Source organism: Hibiscus syriacus, unplaced genomic scaffold (assembly GCF_006381635.1).
Source record: "Hibiscus syriacus cultivar Baekdansim isolate YM2019G1 unplaced genomic scaffold, ASM638163v2 tig00111208_pilon, whole genome shotgun sequence".
Lineage (NCBI taxonomy): Eukaryota > Viridiplantae > Streptophyta > Magnoliopsida > Malvales > Malvaceae > Hibiscus > Hibiscus syriacus.
Genome location: NW_024063020.1, coordinates 1,822,164 through 1,828,598, shown reverse-complemented (window position 1 = coordinate 1,828,598; position 6,435 = coordinate 1,822,164).

The following is a 6,435-nucleotide window of genomic DNA, read 5'->3' as shown; positions in this document are numbered from 1 at the left end:
CATCTGAAGGCTTCGAATGGTCACCGTTTCATTCTCGTAGCAATTGACTATTTCACGAAATGGGTAGAGGCTGCGTCATATGCCAGTGTCACTCAATCCACTATTTGCAAGTTTCTGAAAAAAGAAATTCTATGTCGGTATGGTCTACCTGAAAAGATTATCACCGATAACGCAACAAACTTGAACAACAAGATGATGAGTGCTGCTTGCGAGTAGTTCAACATAAAACATCACAATTCCACTGCTTACAGACCAAAGATGAACGGAGCAGTAGAAGCAGCAAACAAAAACATTAAGAAGATAGTGGAGAAAACGACTGAAACTTACAAAGACTGGCATGAGAAGTTGCCTTTTGCTTTGTTCGCTTATCGAACCTCGGTACGAACTTCGACTGGGGCAACTCCATTTTCATTAGCCTATGGGATGGAAGCAGTGCTACCCATTGAAGTCGAGATTACGTCTCTCAGGGTCTTGTCAGAAGTTAAACTGGATGATGCAGAGTGGGCACAATCCAGATATGATCAGCTTAATCTGATAGATGAAAAAAGACTGAAAGCCATTCATCATGGTCAAATCTATCAGAAACGAATGATCCGAGCACATGACAAAAAGGTGCGCCCAAGAATATTCCGTGAAGGAGATCTAGTGCTAAAAAGGATTTGGCCAGTCCAGAAAGATTTCCGAGGAAAATGGACGCCAAATTGGGAAGGACCTTATGTCGTGAAAAAGGCTTTCTCCGGAGGAGCCCTCATCCTGGCTGAAATGGACGGACCTGAACTGCCACATCCCATCAACTCGGACGCAGTCAAGAAATACTTCGCTTAGGATGAAAACCCGAGAGGGCGTCCTAAGTTGAAAAAAAAACGTTTAGGGTGAAAACCCGAAAGGGCGCCCTAAATTGAGAAAAGAAAAAGAAAAAGAGGAAAAAAGAACAAAAGAAGAGATAATAAGGTGGGTTCAAGATGAAAACCTGCAAAGGGCGTCTTGCAATCAAGGATGAGTCCAAGTTGAAAACCTGGAAAGGGCGATTTGGATATTAACGGTGGAAACATCCCGGCACATGAATCTTCTATGAACTCAACAAATCAGAGAAATGTTGCACCCTCCCAAACGTTGTCGCATTTTCAAAGATCCTTTGGCAAAGGCTGCATTCAAGGTCACCAAACGGCTTTTCAGCTCAGAAGTGCCCACGTTATCAAGATCTAAGACATTCATTTACACATCACCGTGTATTCGTCTTCTAGAATGTTTGCCATATATTGTTTGTTCTTCTCCTCCCTTATGAATAAAGACCATCTTTCCTCTAATTCCTTTTGAGCATCTTGAATTAGATTTAAACCTAATGATTTATTTATTTTTGTGAAAAGATAATCGCATATTACTGTACAAAGATTCATTGAAAAGTACAGGTACCCAGAAGCCGATCAAGGCTCATGCACATGCTTAATAATGGTTGAGGAGCATCTCCCAAAAAAAAAATCAAAATGTGCACATCATATTCAAACATTTGAAGAATTCAAGATCAGAGATCGGAACTTCAAGCTTTCAAAATCAAGAGTCAACAACGACAGGCCACCGGAGATCAAGATTTCTCTCCAGAGCCCAGAATAATATATGTTGCCTATACATTTTAGGCATACCTATGAGCATGACATCCATACCATCGCATATATGCATATCTTTGCAGGTTTTACCCAGAGCCAATTTCAACTTCACAACGAAGGATATTGGACTCCAGACAACGCAAGTTCAACTTCACGACGAAGGGACCGCTGGTTGTCAATAAACATTTCTCAAATTCAAAGCCAATTTCAACTTCACAACGAAGGATATTGGACTCCAGACAATGCAAGTTCAACTTCACGACGAAGGGACCGCTGGTTGTCAACAAACATTTCTCAAATTCAGAGCCAGTGTCAACTTCACAACGAAGGATATTGGACTCCAGACAACGCAAGTTCAACTTCACGACGAAGGGACCGCTGGTTGTCAACAAATATTTCTCAATTTCAGAGAAGGATATTGGACTCGGAACAATACTTGGATTTCAACTTCACGACGAAGGATATCCAATTCTCGGGCTCAACTTCACAAACAGATGGACCCAACTTCATGACGAGGGAGTCATCTCATATTTCAGTTTAATATATTAGTCGTAACATCGAATTTCAAGTCTACGACAGAGGACATTCGATATAGACGAGACGTGTGTCTTTTAATCTTTTCCCTATCCCCATTACACGACTATGGGCAAAGAGGGGCAGCTGTAGACACACTATTTTTAACATATATATATATATATTACATATATATATAAATTATTTTTTTAAAACAACATTTACATTTGTTTTCAGGTCCAACAATGGCCCAGTATAGCAGCCTGCGTAGAGGATTAGGGTTTCACCCTGTTTTCTGCTTCCAGCCGCTGCTCAATGACCGTTGGATCTAGGTGAGATCCAACGGTCCACAGCAGACCCATCTAGGGTTTCATCTTGTTCGAGACCTAGCCCGTTCCAGCGCCGTTTTTGACACCATATATCCCAGTCAGACTCCCCACGTCTCACGCCTCTGGCCACGCACACAACGGTCACCGGATTTCACGACAACCACCAACAACATGCAAGGATCTCGCACAGTCAACAGGAAAATATTAGAGTCCTATTAGGATTCAAATAGGTCCAAAAAGAGAAAATCGAGGCTATAAATAAATGTAATCAAACCCATTTGTAACTACGGATTGAAAAGAGGAAATAAAAGCAGAAACTTTCGAAACAAATCACAAAGCATTATTCAGTCTAAACCGAGACATTTGTTGCATTTTTGAGAAGAAAAAAAGGTAAAGATCATACCTTTCTTTGTTTTGATGGCTGGCATGTCGCTCCTTTCGCGTTATCTTTGATTTAAACCCCAAAAGAAGTATTCTTGGCCGATGAACTTTTAGGGGAGGGATCGAGACTTTGATCTCGGATCTACCCTCCCCCAAGGCCTATTTCAAAAAACCGGTTTGAGATTTGAGTCGAGGGAGAGAAGGGCTTTCAAAAAAACTAATTTTTTTTTTCAGGGTTTACCGCCGATGATCGACGGCGGCGCCGACCAACGGCGACCGGCGAGGCGGCGTAAGGTCGTTTTCTGGGAATTCACGGCCAGTGTTCTTCATGGCCTAAGAACAGATGAGAGAATGGAGAGAAAAGGGAGGGGTTCGACAATTGAGAAAGAGAACGAATGATTTTTTACAAAACAATTTTAAGTGATATACTAAAAATCCGCATGTTTTTCCGTAACAAAAGGAGAAACTACACGTTTGGTCCTCTCGTTTTGTTTAAGGGCTCGATTTGGTCCCTAATTTTAATTTTGAACTCAATTTTCTTTAAGATTCAATCTCGGTTTCTGATTTTCTTTTAAGTCGGTCACCCAAGTTTGTTTTATTTTATTATGATCCTTTATATATATACATTCATATACATTGTTATAGTATACTATATTTTTTTTAGTTTTTATTTATTTATTTATGCTATAGTATATTATATTTTATGTATATATATATTATTTATATTTCTTTTTCGTTCTTTATATATTTTATTCTACTGCATATATTTTTCTTACGTAAATTTTTTATATATGTTTGTATTATTTTTCCTATTTTTATCTATTTATTTGTTCATATTCATATTCTTATTCCATTTTTCTTTCTTTATTTTTCTTTATATTTATTCATATTGCTGTGTGTACCTTGTTATTTTCTTTATTCTGTCTGTTTGCCTCATATCTTTCCAAGTACTTTTATCTCCCATGTCTTCATTTTTATTTATATATGTATATTAACTATTTTTATTTTCTACTTTTCTCATTTTATTTTACCACCTTTTTTTCTTTTTACACGTTCTTTGACTTTTAAAGGGTTCGTTTTCAATCAATCAGAGGTAAGCAATTAGGATCGTTATTTTACCTTTTTAATTTAAACTTTCTATTTTCTTAATCTAAGACAACTGGAAATTATGTAGTACCGCAAGGGCGGTTCAAGGGTGCTAATCCTTCCTTGACCGTAACCGGCTCCCGAACGCGACATATCACTGGTAAGATGCAGATCAGGTAAGACCTAGGGTATCCGATCTACCCATTTATTTTAAAATAAATGATCGGTGGCGACTCCAAATCCACATTTTTCCAAGTCGAAGCCCAATTCCGGGGCCCGACCGAAAGACGGTTGCGACACATCCTTAAAAGAGAATACTTACCTTTACGAGGAAAGAATTGCCACTATCAACCTAAGAACCATCGAAAGTAACATCTAAATATTTCACCCTTCATAAATATGCAGCTAAAACTCACATATGAACCATATGGCATGTGCATAAGAGAGATGCTAAAAAAACACAGGCATTGACCCCTAGGTATTTTTAACCATGTTTCCGTGAACTTTGCTGTATATACAATGAAAAACACGTGCTGTAGTACAACATTTGCCGTGCTCATGTTTCTGTATTGCATCAAAGTTTGATTCTGTCAGCAAAGGTAACCGTCTCTTTGCAGAATTTGTCTGCTTTTATGAAGCTATCTTTTTATTCTCCTTCTCAAAACTATCGAGCATCGAGCCGAGATCTTTGATTGAAAACTTCAAATCCTTTACTGAAATACCGGATTTCAGGATGTGCTTCTTTCTATTGGACAGCCATCAGATTACAGTCGGAAGTGCATCGACACCTAACTTCTTCACAACTGGTTCCATCGTTGTCGGTGCTGCTTGAAGGGTGATTCACGTGAATATAATGGAAGTGGTGGGATGTTTGGGGAAATTTTGAAATTAAAATGTCTTCTAGGTAAATTAGATATAAGACCTATTTGATGTTTTAGAAGTAGGTTGAGGTAACGAAGATAACGGTGGAGTGACCATTTTAAATCGATAATGTTAATGATCAATTTTTTACTTTTAAAACTTCAGTGGGAAGAAAACTTACTCAAACATTAGTGATTATTTGTCTAGTTTACTTTGATTTTAACTTCGGTTACTTCATCAAGCCTAAAATCTAAATGGTGTGATAAAATGGAGAAAATTATATTATTTTAGTGTGGGCATTGATGCTTAAAACAATATCATTTTAGACATTGAATTTTAGGGGTGTATCGATTTTGCTGCTAAACTATTAAACAATTCTATTTTGGCATTACATTTTTTCGACCATTATCGACACCCAATCACTGCTCGTTACTCATCATCTTTTGCAGCAAGATCGATACCAAAACATTTGTATTTCATTTTTCTTCTCTTAGAATTAACTTTCCATAAAATCTATTCAAAATCGACAAATTAAATTAAAAAAATTGTACTATTTTTGGGGGTTTGAGAACTTTCTTAGATTTGACGATTTTGGGGTGTTTGTTCAAAAATCTGAACGGTAAGAAACATTATTTCGTGAAGATGAACAACATACTCAAAACTAACCTCATTGAACGATCATCAAAAGAGATGAAAATATTAGCATGGCGAACTTTTAAATATATTTTCATCGTTTTTGAGTGAGTTTCATGGAAAATGGATCCTAGGAGAAGAAAGATGAGTGAAATATGAATATTTTGACACCGATTTTATCACGAAAGATGACTAGTGATGGATAATGATTAGTTGTCGGCTGCAACAAAAAAAAAGTGCAGTTCCAAAAATAAAATTATTTAAAAGTTTAATGACAAAATCGACACACCCTTAAAGTTTAGTGTCCAAAATGATGTCGTTTTGTCCACTTCATCACAATGACGAAAAGAAATGTCCACATTCAGAGACGGATGCAGACTTTTATGTTAGGGGGCTAACTTAAACTTAAGGGGGGTGAACTAAAATTCCAGGGGATGAAACAGATTTTCAATAGAAAATACATAAAAAAATAAATATATGTTAATTTTAAATTTTCAGGGGTGACTGCCCCACCCACCCCTCGATCTATCCTTGTCTATGTTATCGTGCCATTAGATTTAATGACTCAGTAACATAATTGCAGCTAAAACTAAAGCCCATTGTTATAATTAGAGAAATTAATAAAAGTCCCAAGGTATAAGACTAAAATTCAGTACTATTCAATGTTATTTACCCTTAATTTTATTTCATTATAAAGTTGTATATATACTTAGTCACGTTGTATCATTGAGAATATATTGATATTTTTGTATTGCAAATTGATTTACTCGTAAAATTATATCAACTACATTTGATTTCGACTTCCAATTAAAGATTGATGTTACAATTTTAGATTATGATTATCCACGACTTCAGGTTTTAAAATAAAACTATAAATTAAATTAGAATAAGTATTTCTACTATGGAATTTACTCTAAAGCATCGTAATTTGTATGTTAAAAGGATAGTTATTATTGATCAAGAGGATAATACAAACCAGACTCCAGTTGATCGGAAGTTCAAGCTCTCATTTTCAAACATGGAAGAAA